The sequence below is a fragment of the Topomyia yanbarensis genome, chromosome 1 (assembly GCF_030247195.1).
Source record: "Topomyia yanbarensis strain Yona2022 chromosome 1, ASM3024719v1, whole genome shotgun sequence".
Classification (NCBI taxonomy): domain Eukaryota; kingdom Metazoa; phylum Arthropoda; class Insecta; order Diptera; family Culicidae; genus Topomyia; species Topomyia yanbarensis.
In genome coordinates, this window is record NC_080670.1 from 117,753,303 (window position 1) to 117,777,580 (window position 24,278).

General features: G+C 39.3%; 2 long non-coding RNA genes across 2 annotated transcripts; both read left to right on the forward strand.

The window, feature by feature from the left end:
* The first annotated feature begins 502 nt into the window (after positions 1-502).
* Positions 503-1,099, forward strand: LOC131681254 (uncharacterized). Its single transcript, XR_009303884.1, has 3 exons — positions 503-728; positions 782-983; positions 1,040-1,099. It is a non-coding gene; the product is annotated as an uncharacterized LOC131681254 (long non-coding RNA).
* Positions 1,100-1,148: 49 nt separating this feature from the next.
* On the forward strand, positions 1,149-17,361 carry LOC131681137 (uncharacterized). Its single transcript, XR_009303880.1, has 5 exons — positions 1,149-1,714; positions 1,942-2,447; positions 15,800-16,038; positions 16,104-16,376; positions 16,464-17,361. It is a non-coding gene; the product is annotated as an uncharacterized LOC131681137 (long non-coding RNA).
* The last annotated feature ends 6,917 nt before the right edge of the window (positions 17,362-24,278 follow it).

Genomic DNA, 24,278 nt, shown 5'->3' on the forward strand with positions numbered 1-24,278 from the left:
CCAAGGACCAGCGGATCCATCCTGGTAAACCTTGACTCGGGGGGGCTGTGAGACATAGGGGGAAAGTGGGGGAAGTGGATCTCCGAATCAGATACACGTTCTTCTTTCCCATAATATTCGTCTTCGGAGGGTGATCCTTCTGTTTGTTCCATTTTGTTGCGGGAGCAACACGCTCGACCGCACTATTTAATTTATATCAAAATAAAAAATAAGTAAAAGTAAAAGAAAAGTAAAAAACGAAACACTTCACCAGTTGGTTCCTGACGAGCTGGTAGGTGAATTGATCCTTCGTTTGTTTTATCCGTTACCCGCGTGACCCTCACACAGTAGAGAGCTGATATAGCTCGTCTAAACAAAGCCGTCTTTCAGGCAATAAAACTGTTTTGTAACGCACTTCACTGCACTACCCAGATAGAAATCCGTTCAATGCGTTACTGCCTTTGTGCGTTATTTGGACAAAGCCATAAGTAACGCTAGTGCTTGAATCATCGATTAGAGCGCCACAAGTAGTTACGGGCTATATTCGTGCGTCTATTATTCTCGTATCGTAACACACTGTCCCTTTTTCTATCAGATCGTTTAATTTACAATATTTGCTCGGAAATACTTCGGTTACTCTTCACATCGAAGCATGTTTTTTTTATCAAACTGTAGTACATATTGTACACAAAACTTGAACAATCTCTTGTGGCATATTGTTCTTGTTGCAGGCCGACCAGTCCGTGAAGGTAAGAAATAAAAAAAAAAATGATTCATAATTGTACCGATTCAATTTCAACAGAAAATTCTCGTGCCTGGCGGAATCGATATCGCGATGACACCGATAATAGCACCTCCAGTTTTGTGCTGACTGTCGGATATGGATATATTTTGGTATGATTGCTCGCGATCGCCAGAAGCTACTGCAAAACAATATTAGGTTGAACAAAAATATCAGTCTGTTGGTAGCTTTCTGTGATGGGAATGACGGCAAGTGTAAAATGGTACGTGAGTACAATTATTGTAAATTTGTCGGTAGTTCATGATTATGTATTTCAAGAACTGGAGAAAGCTCAGCACGAAGGCAAACGTGAGCAGCTACTGGAAGCGGAATAACGGGAGCGATACGTATCCAAAGTCGGTAAATTAGGAGGAAATATTGAGGCAAGTTGTTGGTACGCAATAACACTGCCAATGATTTCTGAATGGTTCTGCAAGCTGCTGGAAACACCCAACAATCCACGTTTTGCCATGTAACTTACTAGAAGTGCTAGCAACGCTTCTACAATGTAAAGGAAATCCTTTTATGATCATCTCCGTTGTGCATGTCATAAACCAATACCATGCGCTAATGATGCGTGACCTAAAGAAAGCACAGCAACCGGAGCGTACAACCGTAAACAGAAGATTTCCTGGCCAATCATCCGTAAGGTCTTCGCAAATGCATCCTACACGAGGAGGCCTACATTGCACTATTACAGCCGGCTCAATCGACTCACTATGGTATACTGCAGATATGTAACATAAATGGGAACAATATTATGAAGCTCTATTTGCTGTGCTTTCTACGGTGACGTACTGTGCCTCCAGCTTTTATATATTGCTGCGAAATCTATCGGCTATTCGAAACTATTGAGTAATCATCATGGACGTGGAACAAATGTGATCCGAACTTCTGAATCAATATGCGAACGAATTCGTAGAAACGAGGACTCAATTCACCAGTCGGAATATTGTGAGTGCTGATTGATAGTCTATTATAAAAGACCCCCATTTGTCGCTTTAGGCTGCAATGTAGCTTACGTGCATAATTCTATCTCGGAAGAATCGATTTGAAGCAAAGTTAGAACGGAAATTTTATAATGAAATCCAAACTTAATGTAATCAAAAGTGTCCTTTAATCAATTTGTATTTGTATATTTAAGATTTATTCCGATTAACAAATTTCTCTTCCATTTACAGGGCAGAGATCATACTATAACCGCAAAGTATGTAACCGCTCAGACTAAGCTAACCGCGTTACCTAAATTAGACCAAAATCTAGATGCCCATCTGCCGAACATTATGAAAATCCTCATCAATGACATTCGCCTGTTAGACAAGATGAAGTTAAATAATCACCAACCAAGTATTTTTACCGACTGCACAAATGTGCATTCTACGCCATAGTCAACGTGTGTCACAATGCTACAGTCGTTGTAGTGTTGGACAGTTCCAGTCAGTATAACTATCAACGACTGAAGAAGTGTGGTCTGGAACTGCTGCGAAAAATGAAAAATTGTACAAGTTTGACGAATCCCTCGAAATCAGCGTACACGTGTTCGCTACTTTGTGCTATTCGCTACTGATGGCAGCGGCATCGACGTTGGTTATTGGTGAGCGGCAGCATATCGACTACGCAGTAGAGACCGTCGAGATGGAAAAGATAGCAAAGTATTTGTTAAACTATCTTTTTTCCTAGCAGTGCGGTAAGTGGTAGCAGAAATCCGTTTGTTGATAGTGATTATATAGCCTATAGTTTAAATTGTAACTGGTACAAAGTTACGTAACGATTGTATATCAACCTCTTGTATCCTCCATAGCTTACAGTGAATCTACTAAAAGCTCCAATCAACTCGATTGATTCATATAGATGTTTCCAACCAATTGCAAAACGTTGCTAGATTGGTCGGTGTTAAGTCAGACCAGACTAAGTGACATTGTATTGATTTCGAGAAAAATGAGCATAAAGTTTGAATCGCAGCATCCTTTACTTAATAATTCGAAATTAATTTCAACCATAATTCATGCTAATTGTAACATATTACAACTCCGGCAAAAGTGGATTGTAGCTGAATAAATTCTTTATCCAGTGCTATCATTATGCCACTTTTTAATATTTTGCGACTTAGTTCGATCTGACTTAACACCGACCATATGAGATTCAAATCCCATACGCGCGCAAATTTATGTAACTTATACAATTCAAGAAATTCATCTAAATGTTTCATCGAGTTTGAAAATTGTTCAAACCAGTTAGTGATGGAAATGTTTAGTAAACAAGGTTTATTTACTGATTTATTTTTGATTTTTAGTTCTTCTTGCTGAACAGCACTTTTTGCCTTTCTCAATAGAAAGGTATTGCAATTGCTCTGAAAACCGACCTTTTAACCGAGGCCCGGAGGGCCGAGTGACATATACCATTCGATTCAGTTCGTCGAGTACGTCAAATGTCTGTGTGTATGTATGTGTGTGTGTATGTGCGTTTGTGTGTGTGTGTGTGCGTGACTACAATCTCACTCACTTTTCTCAGTGATGGCTGAACCGATTTTCACAAACTTAGTCTCAAATGAAAGGTACAACGTTTCCATAGGCTGCTATTGAATTTCTAATGGATCCGACTTCCGTTTCCGGAATTACAGGGTGATGAGCACGATCACGCAGAAAATGCCGATTTTAACAAATTCTGCAATGAATGTATAATGGTGAAAATTTTTCCAAAATGTGGCCACAACTGGTTGAAATTGTTGTACTACGTCACTAACAGCCATTCAAAGTCTCTTTGGCCACATTGGCCACCATCATCGGTTCCGGAAGTCCCGGCGAAAGTATCCAAATTTAGAATAACAGTCACATCGGTTTCTCGGAGATGGCTCAACCGATTAGACTAAACTTAGTCTCAAATGAAAGGTATTTTATCATCGTAAATGGCTATTAAATTTCATTCAATTCCGACTTCCGGTTCCGAAGTTACAGGTTGTGGCGTGCCGTCACAAAGCAAATTCCGACTCAAAGCAATACTCCGATGAATACAAAAAAAGTAAAAATTTCGCTAAAATGTCTGTCAAAAAACTTAAATTTGCAGTTCTAGGTCCCTGACGGCCAACCAAACTTTCTTTGACTACATTGACCATCATAGACGGTTCCGGAAGTGCCCGGGAAAAGCGGTCATCTTTCAAAATTAACAAACTCACATCAGTTTCCCGGAAATGTCTTGGTCGATTTTCACAAACTTAGTCCCAAATGATAGCTATATTATCCCCACAGATGTCTATAAAATTTCGTACGGATCGCTTATATGGTTCCGGAAATATAGACTAAACCGTCCAGTCACATATGAAATTCCCATATAAGCCGGAACTCAAAATTTTTTTTCAAAGGGGGAACTTATGAAATTTCTGAAATCGAATTCGTATTTTTGATGCCAAACATCTTTAAAATGCATGAAATGTCGAGATTTTATGTTACATCGAAAAAAAATTTTTTGATGAAAATCGACTTTCTGGGACTTCGCCGATTTCGCACCTTTTTTAATTTTATATTACCGTGGCTGTTTCGAAAAATTGTCATAATCAATGTTTGGTGCTTAGACCATTTGGGCATAAAGTATCCTTCCTACACATGGTGCGAGCATTACCGTTCTTCTCCCACCAGCTGATCAAGACGACCAAACTAAGTCTCAAGCCGCTGTTTACTGATTCTGATGGTTAAAGTTTTCGATTTGGATTTTTTTCTTTTACAAAATTTTAGAACTCGAAAAATAATTTCTTTTCTTGTACATAGTTGTCATGTCATAAGAATATAATATACATTTGAAAGCTTTTAATGAATATAAACAACGATAAAATTCTCGTGTTCATGATTCAGAAAGGCACAATTGCACCGCTAGGTGGATTAAAACAGGTTTTTTCTTATTGGAATTCAAATTTCATTTAAAAAATAACCTAAAAGAGGCCATCTTAGAACGCGAAAGAAAATAGTTTTTCCTTGCCGTTCACTAAATTTAAATCATTCATACACCCGTTCTGATTGCACGGTTTGATTTTTATGAAGATTTAGCGCCGATTTCTTCACCCTCGCTTAACGCTTAAGCCAGGTTTAAACGTACTGGTGAACCTGGTTTTAAAGTTAAGCGATGGGGAAGAAATCGGCCCTTAGTGAACTGAATACTTTGAATGTTTTTTGGCTGATGGCTCCACGATTTCGACAGTTCTTCTTCGTATTTGACCTTCAATTCAGTGAATAAATCGGAATAATTTCACGATAGCCACGGACTTACCAGAAGTCATGGATTAAACAAACTCGCACATAGTAGCAGGATACAAGAGGCCTTTTCTCTTTGAGTTATGCGTGCTTCTAGAGGAACCCCTCGGTGAAATTCCTATATTGCTAGAATCAAAAGGCTATGTGGATACTCGTCTGACGAAGATGAAGTACTCAAATCTCAATTGTCTTTTTGACATACACTTTTCAGGTTGTAAGGAGCCATCACAGACGACTGCCTCTGGGGTCTTTTCAGGTGGATAGAATTCTTGGGCATTTGCTTGTAGAGTTGTGACAACCGAATCGATCAAATGGGTGCTTGAAAGTTTTGCTTCGTATAAGTCTACGAGCAATATGGATAAAGCACAAGACTCGTTCTTGCGCTGCATCCGAACATGTCAACCATTGGCGTAGCTTGCAAACTTGCTTCTCAACAGAAGTCCGAAAATATCAAAAAAATTGTTGCATATTTTCAAGCACAAGTGCCCCCCATGAGCCAATAATACCAAACAAATATTTCGACAAAAGCGTGTTTTGTCTCGCGATGGTTATGGATGTATATTTTATTGTTTCAAACTTGATTTTGTCAATAATGAACTATTTTGTTAGTATATAGAAGAATGCATTGGGTGGTTCTTTATTTACCGATAATTTAAATAATATCGATCATCGATTGTCAGGAATTTTCAATATTATCAATATTAGTATTTTTATCAGACATTACTATTAGTTGTGCATTGAATGATAATTATTGGGTTTTGGTAAATGTGTGAGTATATTTGTATGTGCATTCGAAGAATTTAACTAAAAATATTGAACATGGCTTTTTCCCTCGATATCCCTCGCGATTTTTTCTTTGAAATTGTCTTTAGACTATTCAGTTCCAACTAGGCTTCAGCGGCACATCTCTGCGCCCAAAATGCCTAGAGAATCTAAGATGCTGTATTTTTGTGTTGTTGTTTGACGAGATAATACAAGACGAAAAAATTATATCGCATTTTAAAATTTATATTATTGTGGGTGAATGGAGAACAGTGAGTCTAGTTATGTATCCAAGTCCGTCTTGGATCACATATATTCGGAACAACATCAAATTTTGCTTCAAGCTGTTCTCAACTCCTATTCGGCTGCTTTCACGCTGCCACCCGCGTTACGGCTTGGTAAGGCCAAACTGGTGTCGAAGGAGGTCAATTAAGGTTGTCTAACGTATTCTTAATGGTCACATCATTAGCGTTTCTGTATTAAAATAGGCAGACAGCCTTTGTTGACTTGAATATACATATTAGGTAATATGTATAAAGTGATATATAATGTCTTTTTCGCTTCAGATAGTTGGTATTCGCACCAGTAGAGTTCCTTTAGCGTCTCATATACGAGTTCCGAAGAAATTGACGGATTCTATGACAAAGATCTTGTTTCTATGAGACCGATCGACCGACGGTGTTGAAATGCGGGAAGAGATGAGTAGCTGTAAGCTAGTTTTACAAGAAGGAATGAAACCAGAGCTGCTAATTTTCAACAGGTTTGTTTAAACTTGAAGGAAGAACAAATCTCAAATCATGCCCTACTATGTTCAATTCGCAGTTATTTCATTCATTCAAACAGCCAAGTTGCATAATCATTTTCCATTCATTTTCAGTTTCATTGACCATGTGAATATCTCTCTAATTGGGTATTGACCAGGTTTTTCAAGCAAAACTACTCTGAACGTACTTCTTGCTTTACTTGTATGCTTGAAAACCCAAAACATGTCAACATTTAACCTAAACTGGCCTCTACAGAGCAGATGACAGCTTTGGTTGGTAAATGAAAAAGCATCAATTTGAAATGAAGACGTACGATTTTGCCATGAAAATCCAGCCAACTTGAAAGTGAAAGATTGAAGGGGGCTTTGAATTTGAATCATGGTTGGGTTCAATTGAACTGAAAGTTGGCATTTTAAAATGAAAATTCACAACACTGAATGAGACATTTACTTACTACCACTGAAATTAAATCTGTAAGTAGCACTAACACATATCGAACTGCAGTTCAAACAGTTCAGGAACTGTACGGGATGGCGCTGGGCCTGTGGCTTTCGACTGGCATGGTCCTTTCTCATTGGTTCGGAAGTCTTCATGGCTGGTTGGTAGATGTGTGCTCCTACTTACTATGGGATAAATCAATTCGCTTGGGTGGGGAATGTGGATCCTACTAATTGTTGACTCTTTTGACCTTGGGTATGAGGCTAGTTCTAAAATGGAGTGCACGACTGGCACCTAAGAGCTATACAGCCGCTCTACGCATAATTGTCCCATGTGTATAGGGAATGGGACAGTTATGCGTATAGCGGCAGTATATCATATTCAGGACTTGCTTTTATGCTTATTTAACTCGACCAAGCACACCAGCTCCTAGAAATGCTGAGTAGCCTTTTCGGGTCGGTGTGATCTGTTCGAGTCGAATCAGATGGACATTCAGTTCGAGCTAGCTTTATGGGGAATCGCGGATAAATATTGTAGGAAAAAGTATTCGCGAGTAAGGACTAACACTGCTAGCATTTTCACCGTACCCATTAATAGTCGAATGATCCGCTTCGCGCCTAGGAGACACAAAAGAGATAAGGATTCAATAAGAAATTCTCCACTATGACGTGGATTCCAACGCGATGGTAGGATGATTTTCCACAGAATTAGACAGACTAAATGACATGACACTACCCACTCCCTGCAACAGACTTGTGCCAAATAGTGGATATTCATGGATTTTTTTTATAGTAAGGTTTAAAAACTTCAAAAGCCTGGCCTGTAGTGTAGTGGTGTATTGTCACTGTGTTGGACTCACGACTCACGCTCGTGCCCAACCACTAAAAACACTCCTTTTTGCCCTTCTTCCCCACGGAACTACATCAAGGTATTACTTCGTGGGGGGAAGGTGTGCTTTCGTCGCACCTCTGTCTTCTGCTCTATCTCGGAGCCTCACTTGGTTCATGATATGGCTCGGCCTTTGAGCTTTGATTTAACTCTCGACTCTTCTCTTGCTTATTGTCTTCATCTATTATGTCGCCTTTTTAGCTCTCGTCTCCGTGAGCCGTTTAGATGCTGATTCCATGATCTATTCAGCTCCTGTTTCCGTGAGTCATCCAGCTCCCGGCCTTATCGCGATCTACTCAGATAGTCCCCGACGGTGAACTCACCCTATTCCGACCGATAGTTCCCCGACGGAGGTATTTCTATCAACACCGTTACCCGCTTCCTTGAGCCATGTAGCTCCCAGCTTTATCGAGATCTACCCGGATATTATCCGGCGGCGAACTACCGTACTCTGACTGAGGGTTCCCCGGTAACGGAATTACTTTCGATACAGGAGTTTGTTTCGTGAGCCAATTAGTTCCCTTTTGTGTCACGATATTGTCATAGTTAGTTTCAACAATCTCGTCTAGAGACAACACTTAACTTGAAACGTTTTCATATTTTTGTAAGATTTCGTTTTCAATAGGACTCACAACGTTGAGATTAAAATTATGGACGCTCTCAAACTGCTGAGCAAGTCTTCGAGCTTTTTTCTCGTTTGTAAGAAGTATGTAGTCACCTTCCTTCAGAGCTGGAATTGGTTTCTGAGGTTTCTTAAGAACCTTAGAAAGTTTCCTGAAAGATATAGAATATGGCTTGATTTGTTCAATCTCTTGTCCGAAATTTTCATCTCTTAAGAGTGAAAATCTATCCTTATTTTCTTTTCGTAGATTGTCGTCAATAATAGGAGTGTTTAATTTTATCGGTGTTGCTGGTATACCAGGTGCACAGATTAATCTGTGTTTCACTGATTTTCAATATACTGCACAGATTTCCTAAACTGCACAGTTTTCTGTTTTAATGCACAGGTTTTCACAGTTTTCTGTTATAAAGCACAGACTAGCCCAGACTTCTCAATTATCCCGCGCTCAATTTTTGCGTCTCACAAAAACCGAAAAAAAGGTCAACACTTCTTGTTTTGAGACAAACTTGTACGTTTTCCTTAACACAGATTTGCATAGGCTGCGCACAAAATATTTCGTGGCATTCCTTTGGTACTGATAAATTTCTAGTATCAGCTGTAGAATCACTTAAATTTTGTAATGCTGTATCAATGGCTGCTCTATTTTGTAAACCATTGTCATGATTAAAATTATTCTCAATATAAGTTTTGTACCTTTCCCAATTCGCTTTATGATAATTAAACACTGAGCTAATGGGATTGGAAACAGTTTCTTGAAAAAGTGAAAAAGTTACTGGAAGGTTGTCAGAATCAATGTCAGTATGTGTAATCAATTCGCTACAAATGTGACTTTGATCTGTCAAAACCGGATCAATTGTTCATGGACTCATTACAGACAAATAGCACGTAGGTCCATTTGGGAACGAAATTGAATAATAACCAGCAGAATAATCATTAAAAAGTAGTTTGCCGTTGGAATTGCGTTGAGCATTATACCAGGATCGGTGTTTAGCGTTAAAATCACCGATTATAAAGAATTTCGACCGATTTCTTGTAAGTTTTTGTAAGTTTCCTTTCAAGAAATTTATTTGCTCGCCAGTGCATTGGGTTAGAGATTTTTCCAAAAGAGATTTCTCTAACCCGATAAGAGGCGAATAACCCTAAGGTTAAAACCTTCATAATCAAATAAAAAAAATCGCTATTGCGATCCCTCCGCCGAATCCAACAATTCGATCAAATCTATGAATAATAAAATTAGAGTTACTCTTTAATTTAATATTTAGTTTTAAAAAAGTTTCGGTGACAACGGATATATGCACATTATGTACCTTCAAGAAGTTGAAAAATTCGTCTTCGCATGTTTTTAATGAACAAACATCCCAGTTTAATAAATTTAAAAGATTATTTAAAGTCATTATTAAACTAACTTTAACCTCATTTCAATTTTATTAGCAAATTTGTACCCAGTTAGAAAAGTTTCAAACATAGAGGTAGAATTTAGCATTGCAGTTATCAATTGAAACATTGATTGCTGCAAGAAATTCAAATTTTCTTCCGTAATGCTACCTAGATCGGTTGGAGCAAAGGAAGCGTTGTGTGAACATGAAGCCGGATGAGGGGTAGTCATCGTTCTTTTAGCCATGTGACCTGCCTCTGAAGCATAAGATCGTTATATAGGTAGAGAAGTTGTATTTCTATTTTGACGCGGATTAATACGTTTAAATGTATTTTCTTGAAGTGTATCTGAGAAGTAGGTAATTTTTTATTTGTTTTATTTCTTGTTGAGAATGCATGGCCAGAAATTCGATTTATGGTTTCCGCTCCAATTAGCGTATTTGAAACTTTCTATGGTTTCTTTCACCGGAAAATCGTCCTTTGTGTGCGAATTATCACCACAAATCATACATTTGGAAGCTAATTGACAATTTTTGGGGCCGTGCCCATTCGGATAAAACTTGGAATGAATTGCTGCAGTCAATCGGAGTTTCGGGTGGAGAAGTTACCCTTTTTCGTTGCTTTTTTTAATATTTGGCACATGGCCTTTGTGGGAGGACCCCGACGTGTTGGAAGAATTAAATATTTCTTTAGGCTGAATAATTCTTGATAAAGTTTTAGTCTTGAAAAAGACTTATTGGGTAAAATATATTGGTAGTCTTGAGAAAGAATGATTGTCGAAAAAATAGTGGTAGTCTGGCGAAAGACTGATCGAGCAAAAATATAGCTAGTCTTGAGAAAGACTATTGCTGTTGAAAAATTCTAGGTAAACTTGGAGGTATGTTTTATTTCTCACACACTTTTAAAACTTGACTTGTGTGTCAGTTCGCAGTGATTACTCGTATAGTTGTAGAACGGGCATTTTGCAGTCATTCTTCCGAACATCGTAATATTCTATCTCTTCTATCAAAAGTTATTGTTGGCGCCCTCTATGCGGTCACAGGTGGAACTAAAATTTTCCAACCAAAACATAACTTGTATTATGTACTACAATTCTTCTGAACATACTATTCAGCTAAATCTAACCATTGTTTTACAAACCAGTATAGTTCGTGGGAATCGAGTGCTGATAGACAACCATGCACTGCTAGGCCCCATGCAAAACTGACTCAGACATCACTTCGCCAAAAGTTTAATAACTTTTTTTAACAAAGCCGGATTGACTAGCAGTCTTCGACGAAGTTGTAGACAATTAAATTATCTATCTTTTCTATTTTTTAAAATTTCACTTACAGTGATAAGACGATGAATACAGTGCTACCTATCGGTGAAAATGCGGGCTAGTGGGTTTTCTCCATGCAAATGTCAGGCACGTTGGTCCAGTAGCTAGACTTGTCCGATTTGGTTCAAATTTGGTGCAAGTATTTCTGGTGGGACAAGGAACACAGACTAACAGACATAACACTCAAAAACAAAACTTCGTCCGCTTTAACGGTTATTTCAAATATATTTGTAGTTGGGACTGTGGCCACATTTGAAATTATGGCACCACTGACATATGAACAAGCATATGGGGGATAGACCACTAGTGAAAAATTGTTCCCAAACCTGAGGGGTAACCCACCAGTAAATGAGTGTTTGGGACCGTGAATAAAAGGTGGAGCTAGTGTTCTGGGAAAATTGTCGGATCGATGTTTTTTGGGGGAATTTGCTCATAGTGTTATGTCTGTTAGTCTGTGCTAGGAATCGAGTCAGGGGTGAGCCGATAGTTTTCAAAAATTCATTATTTTTCTGGGCAGTCTTGAACACCCAATATATTCAATGTAATACAAACTAAACAATATAATCAAATACAATTAAAAAAAGAAAAACCTGTTTTAATCCACCTAGTGGTGCAATTGGGCCTTTCTCTTTTGTCCAAACTACGATTCCATGGCTGGTTATGTTCAATACAATGGTGGAAATGTATATTACATAATCAGTACGATTTGCACATACATACAATGGATCGACAGCCACGATCTTGAGATGCTATGCGTCGATGCTCAGAATCAGAATATATTGGTTCAAATGTCACGTTCCCCGTATGTAGTCGGGGATTTGTGCCTAAAGTTTAATAAGTTTCAATTTTAAAGTAGCAACCCCTCACTGCATACTACTACCTACGCCTAAATAAGTCAAAAAAATTTGCGGCCCTCCCGGCCGGGATTACGTTGACGATTTTTAGAGTGATTGCACAACCTTTCTATATGAGAAAGGCAAAAAATTGATACATTATGCATACAATACATTTGAGCTGAACTTTAATGCATAATTATGGCATGCAACACGATCACACTTGAACTGAACGTGCCTATTCAAAATCACACACAAAATCTCGCATACATTAGGGCATCGCAAAAAAAAATATTTTTAATTCTCAAAGTCCCTCCCTTTCATATTGTGACAAATCTCAAAGTAAGCTCAGATGCCAAATTTCACATCATTTGGACAATTTTAGGCCCCCGCCCACTTCACTCGAAGTTTATAAAATTGGTGCTATGTAAAAAATATAGAGCAAATATATATTAAACGCTATAACTTTTGAAGTAGCAAGTTCCGTTCGATTTCTGAGATTTTTTCACATTAGAAAAACTGTAAAATATGTACACTGAAAAAACTAGACACGTTAACATCATGTGGAAAACACTTGAATTGATGCAATTGTAAAACACATGAAAAGGATACGTTTGCCATTTCAATATCTAATAGAGGGTGGACAATGTGATTTTCAAGTGGAATTCTTACGAACATTACGTGAAAGTCACATGAACATCATAAGAAATACCATTGACTAAGATTTCCAAATGAATTACACGTGAATATCGATTAGTTTTACCTGTAGATTTGATGTGTAGAAGAATCGGTGAAATCAATTGTTTTACATATGGATATGCACTATATGTTTTTCACATGAATGTTATGTGGAAAGTTCATACTATGCGACTCAACAGCATGGCAACCAAAATTCAATGGTAAAACATGTCGTATTTATGTGAAAGTAGTATGAATATCATTTGAAATACCACATGAACTTCGTTTCAATAGATTTTCATGTGAAATTCGAAATCATTTGATTTGCTTTTCAACATGCAAGGGCATTTGAAAATGATGTTAAATTTCATTTAGTTTTGTAGTGTGATTTTTTGACGCAGCACGGAGCAGACAAATTATTAAAAATAAGGGATTTTGGGGACAAAATGACCTAGTATCTTGAACTTTTCTTAAATCTACTTTGCGACTTTTCAGCCAGCCCGTTTAATTTGCATCAGTGCGAGTGTGAAAACATTTGGATGTTTTGCCTTTCTCATATAAAAAAGGCTATGTAATCACTGTAAAAATCGACTTTTGTCATACACCATTCGATTCAGTTCGTCGAGATCGGAAAATGTATGTGTGTATGTATGTGTGTGTCATTTAAACTCACACAATTTTCTCAGAGATGGCTGAACCGATTTTTGCAAACTTAGTTTCATCTGAAAGGAATAACGCTCCCATAAGCTGCTCTTGAATTTTTAGTTGATCCGACTTCCGGTTCCGGAGTTACGGGTTGAAGAGTGCCGTCAGACAGCAACTTCCCATATAAACTGGTACAACCATGATGTCCAAATAATGTAAAACATATTAAAACGGATGTAACATTACTCTAGCTCGCGGGTCTGGACTACTGATGATCAATCAAAACAGCTTCGACCACTTTGGCCACTTATGACGGTTCATGATGCCCCCGGGGAACTCGCCAAGTTCCTAAGCTAATACCACACCCATTCCCCAGCAAATTCCTGACCGATTTTTGCTAACTTGATTTCAAAAGAAAGATACAGTAATACCATTGACTGCTGCTGAATTTCATTCGGTTCTGACTCTTGGTTTCGGAGTTACAGGGGGTTAGCAAGGTTACATAATAATTTCCCATATAAATCGGTACAATCGTAATACCTCAGAGGCTAAAAACTATTGAAATGGTTACTAAATTACTTCTAATCGCAGATCTAGATCACTGATTGCCAATCAAACATTCTTTGAATATATTGTCCACTATCGACGATTCCGGAAGTCCGAAATTTCGGGCATATTCCACAATTAAAGTCACATCGGTTCTTCGGTGATGACTGAACCGATTTTCTCGAACCAAGTCTCAAATGGAAGGCAAAATATGCAGTTAAGTATTGCGTCGCCGCCCCTCCACCCCGCCTTGCCCTTACACTACCCTCTTTCGTCACTCCCCTCCCCTTGGACCCTCACACCCGCATTTCGTTCATCTACCCCTTATACCGAAATAAGATGAAGGATTTCTGACGCATCCTCCATTCCCACTCTACTAACACCCCATTCCCTCCACTTCCAAACCCATTCCACCAACATTTCAAAATATAATCACATGAAGATAACATTGAACTTTGCTGATTAAGCTAATTAAATATTATCACTGAGAACTGACATACAAGTAAAATTTTCAACTTGTGTAAGAAATTAAACTATCGCTTTGAAATGACAACAGCAAGTAGCAACTTGCCACTGGTCGGCGCTTCGATCGGCCATCAATCGCTATACGGGACTTGTATGCAAACTTGGATACAATGGTGAGCAACGCATGCGAACCTGTGTGCGATGGTGATTTTCAACGCATTTTCATTTAAATGTTTACACAGGTTTTTCGGAAAAGTTTGTTCTAGCTTATATGTCTTCTCTGTGATATTATTGTTTTGTCTTTCTCATATAGAAAGGTTATGCAATTGTTCCAAAACCGACTGTCCAACCGAGGCCTGGAGGGCCGAGTCTCATAGACCATTCGCCTCAGTTCACCGAAATCGCAAAATGTCTGTGTGTATGTATGTATGTATGTATGTGTGTGTATGTGCAGATTTATTAACAAAATGTCCATATCGGTTTCTCAGAGATGGCTGAACCGATTTTTAAAAACTAAGATTCAAATGAAAGGTATAATATTCCCATAGGTTGCTATTGAATTTAATTTTGATTCGACGTCTCGCTCCGGATTACGAATTGATGAGTATGGTTACAAAAAAAATCTGTTATGATTTGTCCACATAGGTTTCTCGGAATTTTCTGAACCGATTTTGACAAACTTGATTTTAAATGGAAGGTACAACGTTTCCATCAGCTGCTATGGAATTTTGTGTGGATCCAAGTTCTGGTTCCTGAATTACAGGGTGATACGTGCGATCACGCAGCAAATCCCGATGGTAACGAATTCTGCGATGAATGTAAAAAGGTGAAATTTTTTCCAAAATGTAGCTACAACAACTTGAATTTGTAGATCTAGGTCACTAACAGTCATTCAAAGTCTCTTTGGCCACATTGGCCACCATCGACGGATCCGGAAGCCCCAGCAGAAGCATCCAAATTCAGAATAACGGTTATATCGGTTTCTCGAAAAGGCTAGACCGATTTGATCAACTTAGTCTCAAATGAAAGGTGTTGCGTTCCCAGAAACTGATATTAAATTTCATCTCCATCCGACTTCCGGCTCCGGAGTTACGGGTTGTGGAGTGCGATCACATAGAAAACTCCGATTCAAACGCGATGAATGCAAAACGGTACAACGGTGTAAAAGACATTCCCATAATTTTATATTGTACGAACCAGCTAGTTTGGATAAATGAGAAAGGCACAATTGCACCTCTAGGTGGATTAAAACAGTTTTTTGTTTGTTTCGTTCGCACTCGAGTGTTTCCCATATAGCAACAACTCGGCGAAACGCTAGATTATCTTGACATAGACAACACATTGCCACAGCTTCTTTACCCAAAGACAGAAAAAATAGCACTCAGACTGCCTATTGTAAGGTAGTGTATAAAATTCAAATCATAAAACAATCTATTCTTTTATATTAAAAATATATTTTCAGTCTTTCCTGAATAACCGAAAATTGGATGTTAATATGGAACTTTAGCAGCAGGCACTAAAGTCGACAACCGGCTACTGCAAATTCAGCTTAAGGCTAATGAAATATTCGCTTCGGTTGTATCCATCCTTCGGTATACAGCGGTCTTTGTCCAACGAAAACTGAATTTTCGCCGGTTTGGAAGCCATCGATACCTTGTATCTGCGTCGTTCCACTAAGCTGATAATTACAGCCATTGGCAAGTGAGTGAATTACATTGAATTCAAGGGTGTGTCGAGTTATTAATTTTCTCTTTGCATGGACTTAGCTGTAACTACTACTTCAAAGGAAACCCGAGATTGCGGAAAACGTACGAAAAAACTTTTAATTCGATTGCTTTTCCATTCGGATCAGCACGATAAAAGGTACGCCCACCTAAAAGAATTGTTGTTTGATCCCGAATTTCATCGTATCGCTGAACTAAGGAGCTATCCGGACCATCGGCGAAGGCTTCTCAACTCTAATCGCTGGACATTCTAATACCGGTAGAAAATTTTTGTCGAGGTTATCTGAGGTTGAATATTGCAGTTCGTACAGACAGGTAAATTCACTCAGTTCAATCACTAGTTAGCTGTGCTATCATTTAATTTCCTACGAGTTGGAACTAATCAATATCGAATACTTTCAGATTCAACAGCAAGCAGAAACACTAGCAAACATTCCTCCTAGATCAGTGCACCGATTTACCAACGTTAGATTTCCTGTACTTCCGATACCGACATCCGTGAAAAAGAGCTGCCATGCATCCTTTTCACATGATAAGTAGCACACATGATCAGCATTATTCGCCCAACGTCGACCCCATTCGAGAGACCGTTTCCAACGGAGTTTGTTTGGTGAAATCCAAATACGACGTAGCAAAGCATATGTCAAGCGATGTGTATAACCTAAGCGTGTGTGTATAACATTAAATCTATGCTCGACACCCTGCAACAGATCCATTATGATCCAGCAATCCCACACAGCGATCTTATACAGATGAGCTTAATGGCCAAAAATTCGTGTCTGCGAGATCATTCATAAAACTAAAAGATGGGGATTTGTGGAGTAAATTCTTGACAACGCTCTGCGAGAGGAACATTTTTTTACTATCGGGACAGCGCAGTGTCCGCGATTACACTCACCAAGGTTGCAAGAAAATATCTCCAACTATCCCGCCAGTGGTTCGATGCTCTCGAACACATTTTGTGGAACGCAAAAAATGATCAGTCTTCCAGAGCAGATAAAAAGTAGACCATAGACCATAGGCTTCTCCCAGAGCAGAACGGCGAAACACTCTTTGCTTTTACATAAACCTGATTCAATCGATCACTTTGTTTTGCTCTATACGATCACGAAAAATTGCTTGCTCATTATTCTGGACCAAACGAAAAAGGTACACCTGAAACCGAAAGCTTACAAAGTAATAGCATTGCAGTGCAGTCATACTAGCGCACTGATTCGTTTCTGGAGGACAAAGATTTTTGGGAGCTCATTTAATGCACAGCTGCAGTTACCCGTGGGAATACCTAATAAATTCAACAAATTCAGTAAGTTTTTCCCTAGATATTTCGTGTCACATTACTTATACAATATTTTTTACTGCAGGTACATCATACATCTTCGTCGGCAGACATTGTACTAAGAGACATTCTTCTTCTTCAGTTCTGTTTGGCTTGTTTGTGAATCAAAGCCGAAAAATGGCACTTAATTTTCATTTATAGTCAGACTACTTTTTCCGACTAACCGTCACAATATTGGCCACCACAGCACGAATAATTTTTCCAATAATGGAGAAAAAACGCACACGGAGAAAACCAACCTGTCGACACGTTAAACATCTCACCGGAAGTATACTAAGGGATATGACCGTCACTAAAGATTGTTTGAACTAGTTGCTTGCATCGAAGACGGAAGCTGTTCGTCGAAGCCACCGACTGAACTGAACACCTTTGGAACGGTGCACTCGGTGAATTGAACACGATAGTGCTAGCTGTATGTCTACACCAGCAAACAAAAATATTTAGGTCAAGACATCGTCTAATGAAAAATATATCTTTTTATTTTATTCGCTATATTTTTTATTTGTAAACAAAGCACCATAACCTCAAATCCCCCAAAAACAACGTCCAACGCGGGCCCAACGCTACATAGAAAAATTCGTCCTGCGTTGGACCCTCGTTGGTCCAATTTGTTGAACATAACGCAGATCGTAACTGCGTAACTGCTCGACGTCCAAAAAAGTGTTGCAAAAACGCCTTTTGTAAGTCCTTCGTTGTGCGTTCATTGAACGATTTATTAGACGTTCGTTGGACCGTCGCCCAACACATTGGACCAACGAAGGACTCCTGTTGGGCGTTTTTTTCTTAGAGGGTACCTTCACCGATATCGCAGGTAATAATTATCACTCGCGGGACTGTTTATTAGTAGTGCTTTACTGCAGCCTCTGCCACAGCAAGCACCTTCGTACTGCCGAAAAAACTAAACCTCACCGGAGAGAACAAAAAGCACTTGTTTCTCGGTACAACGTTCGGTTACGAATGAATGTTGAAACAGTAATAACTATAATATTTATTGTTTTATGATTGTTTGTAGGATAAATGCTATTGTAAAATTCTATCCGGGTAAACTTGCTATTAACTAACCATTTCAAACTCATGTTCGATTCCGAACTCACATGTTGATTAAGGCACACTGCAGAATTAAAATAGCACTTAGCACTGCGAGGAAAGCACCTATCTTTATGAAAAATGGCTTTTCATGTTTCTTGACCCCACCGTTTTCGACGAAAAATAGTTTTGAAATCCTACATGCACTAGAAAAAAGTTGGGCATGGAAGGGTTAAGGTTTTCGAGTGACGTCTTCTTTCTTGTTTAGTTCTTCCCTAGGTATGTTAAGCCTCTAGTGCCCAAATTTTTTTTGGCTTGAAAAAAAATTTTGGAGGTGGGCTTCGTAATGAGAAAAACGAAAATAATGTTAAAAATTCTTGAAAGTAATGGATTTTTCATTAAAGCCTTAAAATAAGTAGGCCGCCTAGAGGCGGTGTTGGGCACCTGGGCAAATAAAAACAAAAACTTGTTTTTCCTGGTTACTTCAACATAAGCGAATACAGATGGTTGCTTATATTTTGGACTCCATCAGAACGCAAAATAGCTAAACTGTAAGTGCTAGTGCTTTGGTTGTTTAATTATTGACTTCTAATTTATCGTAGGGGAGTCCAGGGTCTGCTGGCGATGGTTATACTTATCATGTTTTATGTTTTTAATTTAAGAAGATCGTGTAAAAGTGAATGCGTTGCATAAAAGAGCGGACTGTTAGTTGCATTACAGAATTTTAAATATGAGACGCGGGAATCTCGGCAATTTACGACTATACGTACTATGATGTCATCTGGCCTTTTTTGATGATAAAGTATGGATCGCGTGAGATGCTTTTTGAATAAAACTGCAAATCAATCGATACTTGTTATTATTTTTCAGCCTCAATGCTCCTGCATTTTAATTTCGGCGCACACTTTGTATTCAAAAGTAGGGTTGCCACCCCTCTGGGTTTGACCCGGAGCCTCCGGTTTTCGGGAGCGATCTCCGGGCCTCCGGGTTTTACATCAATTTCTCCGGGTTTGGTTGAAAAATTGATGATTTAAGCTTTTTTGAATTTAATTGATTCTTTTCTAAATGTTTCAAAAGTGTAAGTATGGTGCATGTACTATTTTTCTGGTTCAAACGGGTCCACCAAATCGCAAAACAACGAAAATGAAAAACAAATCAATTTTTTACAGCTTAAGGAAAATAATATTTCGCTATATGTTGCAATTAAAATTTTGCGTACATTGAGTCGCTCAAAAGTTATTTTCCTGCAAATTTACGAAATCACTTCGTTGTTGGTGGTGCCTATCTGCAGCTGCATCAAGGGATGGCGGGTTTGTTCTAATCTGAATGGCTAAATAAAACGAGTGCTTCCGGTGTTGTTGTTCATTTGCAGTGACCCCCAACTGTTGGCTATGGGGGTGAATTTTGCCCTCTTGTTGGAACGTCTGGTGACGAATTACCGAGACCACAAAGTACTTCTCCTTCTTCTGTTAGTTGTGGATCAGAGCAATGCTCGTTCGACTTATCCTCCGCAGCGAGAATGGCTGGTGCTTTTGTATTATTTGCACTTAGCCGGAGAAGAGAAACTGTACACTAATAAAACCGACAAAACCGTAAACCAACTTGAGAAATTTACAGCTTTATTTTGACGATATAGACGAGATCACTCTATAGGTGATTGTGAGGTAGTTTTGATAATTTTCCAATCAACCAGGATTAAATTTCATGACAAATTACAGAAGGAATGAAAAAGTATATGCACTTAGGTTTTTTATGCGATAGAACAAAATCCATAGTGAATATTTTTTGGAACGCGTGCCCTGTCGCCTCGTGTACAGATAGCTTAAAGTCTAAAATGTCGTGCAATCGCTTTGATTCTACTTTTTGTTGGCTTTGGTTTAAAGTCCTCCACCCTCAGGTCAGTAAAAATCTCCGGGTCAACGTCTCTCCCGAGGTGGTAACCCTATTCAAAAGCTAAATTTTCGAAATTTTTCAGGTGAAATTCCGAGGTAAGCAAACAAAAAAACAAATTTTGCTTGTGGTTACATATACGGCCAAGGAAAGTTGTTTTCACGCGCTATCGGAAAATCTAGTCATTCATGGAATAGCTTTGAACTCGCCCTAAAGCTTAGTATGCACCTCTTGCGAAATGAGGTTGCGAAATATTTTTCCTTCTTCCGTGCGGAATTTTGACATTTGATCGCGAAAAATAGTCTGTGCGTTTGCCGTCAGATGTCGCTTTTGACAGCTGAAAAGTACTATCAGCTGTTTTTGTTTATTTGTTGAAAGCCTGCTACAAGAAATGCTCGTTCAATTGCCCGGCCAACCTGTGCACGATCCGGGATGGTCGGGTCGACAAGGAAAGCGAATGGGCACACAACCATGCGCCTGGGGTAAGCCATTTTTTTGTAATTTGTAATTTTATTGAGCACGATAACCTGTTAGTACAGACTGAATGAGGTCAAGGAAGTTTTTTTTAATTTTCATGCTAAAAAAATTGGATTGATTTTTTTCGCGCAGGACGACTACGAAAAGAATGCCATCAACCAAGGTTACATGTAGGATGCAAAAACAAACAAGTAGATTGCTTACAAACCTATTTCGGCTGAGCGGGGTCAGCGGTTGGTCGTGCACAATGGCTACCGGTACTCGTCGGTCGGTTGATCAGCGACGGGCGAATCGCATGGAAGTGCACCAAGTGTAAGGTGTTTTGCCATCACCGGCCGTTTCGGGACAATTAAGGATCGTGGTACGGAGCATAAGCACGAACTGGATGAGAGTGATTCGTTCCTAGGCTATCAGCAGGAGATGATACAGACGATTTGTCGCAATCGGTTAAACTCGATGTTAGTAAGGAACAACTTGCTGAGGATGATGATGGAAACGGCGCCAAAGAATGAGGGCAACGTTTGCGACGTTGGAGATGAGACTTTTGAAGCTGCCGAGGGAATGTTCATCATTCCTTTAGCTGTGGTTGGGCAGAGTTAGGTAAAGTAAAACCTGCGAGCTGTAAGGTATTTTGGCGTGATAGTCATTTACATGGTAAGACGTGGAAAACTCGAAACATTGTCTTGTATGTTTTGCCTTTTTCATATAGAAAGGTTATGCAATCACTCTGAAAACCGTCAACCTAATCCCAGCCTAATTTTTTTTTTTACTGTCGTAAGGTTTCTTGATTTTAACAGTGGCATAGCTGAGGGGAGAGGGGTTACCCCCCTCTACCGTTTACTCTCTCCCTCAACCCCGTCATCTTTAAACCACCACTATATCACAAAGCATACCAAATTATGCTGGGGAGTCGTTCCTTCGTGGAATTTTCGCCCTCCTTCCACGCCCACCCCCGCATGCAAAATGAGTAACCAAGCAAATAACATTGAACTAATACTGATTAGGCTAATTAAGTATATTTTTTGTTTCAAGTGTTTTACCGTCGACACGTAGCTCATCAAGTTCGTGGCTGGCAAGCTATTGTGTATAAGTGCAAAGTGTACTAAGAATGTAATGGACATTTCCACATAACAATGTGGACAAACATTGTTGAACATAACCAGCCACCGAGCCATAGTATAGAGAAATGAGAAAGGCACAATTGCACCGCTAGGTGGATTAAAACAGGTTTTTTTTTTTATCACCAGTCAATGTAAATATATTAAATACGTTTAAGCATTTGCGATTTTTATTTAATATCACAATCATATTTGCGGGTGAATTGCTTTTCTAACCTTCCGGCCATCACATCATATGACAGGTGTACATAATCATGTCGTCTCTTAAGAACCGTGGCACCTAACTAAGGCGCCAGGCTAACACTAGTCCTGCTGGTTCGATTTCAGTATGTCAAACAGAACTTAACTTGTACGCTAGAAGTCGTTTAATGTGCTTTCAATTTTGGGCTAGCGCCCGCCTGGTGTCTTAGTCATGAATGGTTGCCATGGTTCTAAACACTAGATCGATACGCAAACCAATTTTTTATTTTTACCATTTTTTGTTAACGACCTATAGAAAAGTATGCTATCGATGCATAAATAAAATTCTGCGTGTATAGCTCCATGCAGCGTGCTAGCTATCACCGTGCTAGCGAGTGCTCTCACTAATCGGTGCTCGTGCTACTTGCTAGCTCTAGCTCATCTAAAACCAGCACAAGCTCTAGCTAAATTAATTTAGCTGTGACACATTAAGAGCCAGTGCACAGGAATAGGACACAGAGCAGCACCGTTCTTGTGCATACCTGGTTATAATACATTAATTCGTTAGTCCTTTTAAAATGAGTGTATTTCTAGCTAAGAACTTTTCAATCAGTTGGCGCTTTTGAAATCAGACACTTTTATAATCAATTAAGTTCTTTTGTAATCAGTTAGGCCCTTTAATAATCAGTTTTGTCATAAAAATCCGGAAATCGTTATCAAAATTCTTCATAATTAAATGTTGCGTTATGTACGTGTTCGGGTAGATATTTGTTAATGGAAAACATGAAAATTCAATATGTTACATTTTGCAGTTAGGTTCATTTCAAATGTTTGGCAAGAACTTGGTACAGCTAAATCAAATTACTATATTTAAATTCAGAATCGAAACAAGTATGACCCAAAAAAGCTCCTGCGCCTTTCACCTGGTCGAAAACACTATTGCGATCCGATCTTTTCAATTTCGTCCGATTTCTCAACGTCTAGTAGCGGAATCTTTTCTGGAAGTGTTTTTCTATTGAGCTGCAAATCATCTTGCTTCGATCACTGTCCACTAGGTTGATGGTGATTCCTTTCCGTTACAGAAGCGGGAAAAATACAATTTATAAAACACAAGAATGTGTCACACCTACCGGTGCGTCTAATTCGATGCAGATACGTATCGCAACCGGCTCATCCCTTCGGCAGGTTGAAATTAACAATAGTCACCTGTTCGACGTCGATACCTAAGGCGAAAGAATCTCTCCGTAACCTGGTGCTGTAGTCAGAATCAAGTGGTGGAACTTACCCCTGGACAAAACGTTCGTTATAATCAGTAGCTTCTCTAGTCCGGCACGAAATCGATCCAGAACGGCCAACCGTTCCTCCACCGTTACATCACCGGACAGCACCGTTACCGACTGACAATCCTGCGACATCTTGCCAGACCAACCGGCTGTTTTGCGTGCCTGTTTCGATCGATTGACGATGCCGAAAATAAGTTTACTTGGAGCTTATAACTGTTCTATACATCATATGACAGAAAATGATCGCTTGTCTGACGGTAATCACACCGTAGATCTTGACGGCACTTGACGTAGTACTGTTTGAGTCCGATTCGAGTGATTCTTGTTTCCGCGCCAGCCGAATGACGATCAGATAGGTTACGATGTACTCGGCGAACTCCATCACCTCCCACTCGTACGTGGCCGAGAAGAACATCATCAGGCAGGACGACGACAGCTGCTTCTGTATCCGGATGCACTGATCCTGGTTGCCCTGGGTAACGATCATAACGCCCGCTTCGTCCAGTACAAAACGGCAATCTCTTAAGGTCGAACGCCTGAAACTTTATTCCCCAGTCTATCAGCTTACCGGGTGTTTCGATAATGATATGATTAGTCTGCTTCACCTCTTTGACGATATTCTCACCGCGAACGGTGTAACGAAGTTTGATTTCCTGAAAATCCTTTGTCATTTGGCAGCTACTTTCTCCTTCTGAGTTGCCAGTTCATGCGTGGCGGAAAGGCAAATTACCTGCGGATAGTTTTTTAACAGATCGAATCGACTGAGCATTGCCAGCACTAAAGCAGCTATTTTTCCTGTTCCCGATTGACTTGGCGATCATGTTCTGTGGCAGATCGGCCAATAGAGTAGGCCCACCCCCGCATGCAAAATGAGTAACCAAGCAAATAACATTGAACTAATACTGAT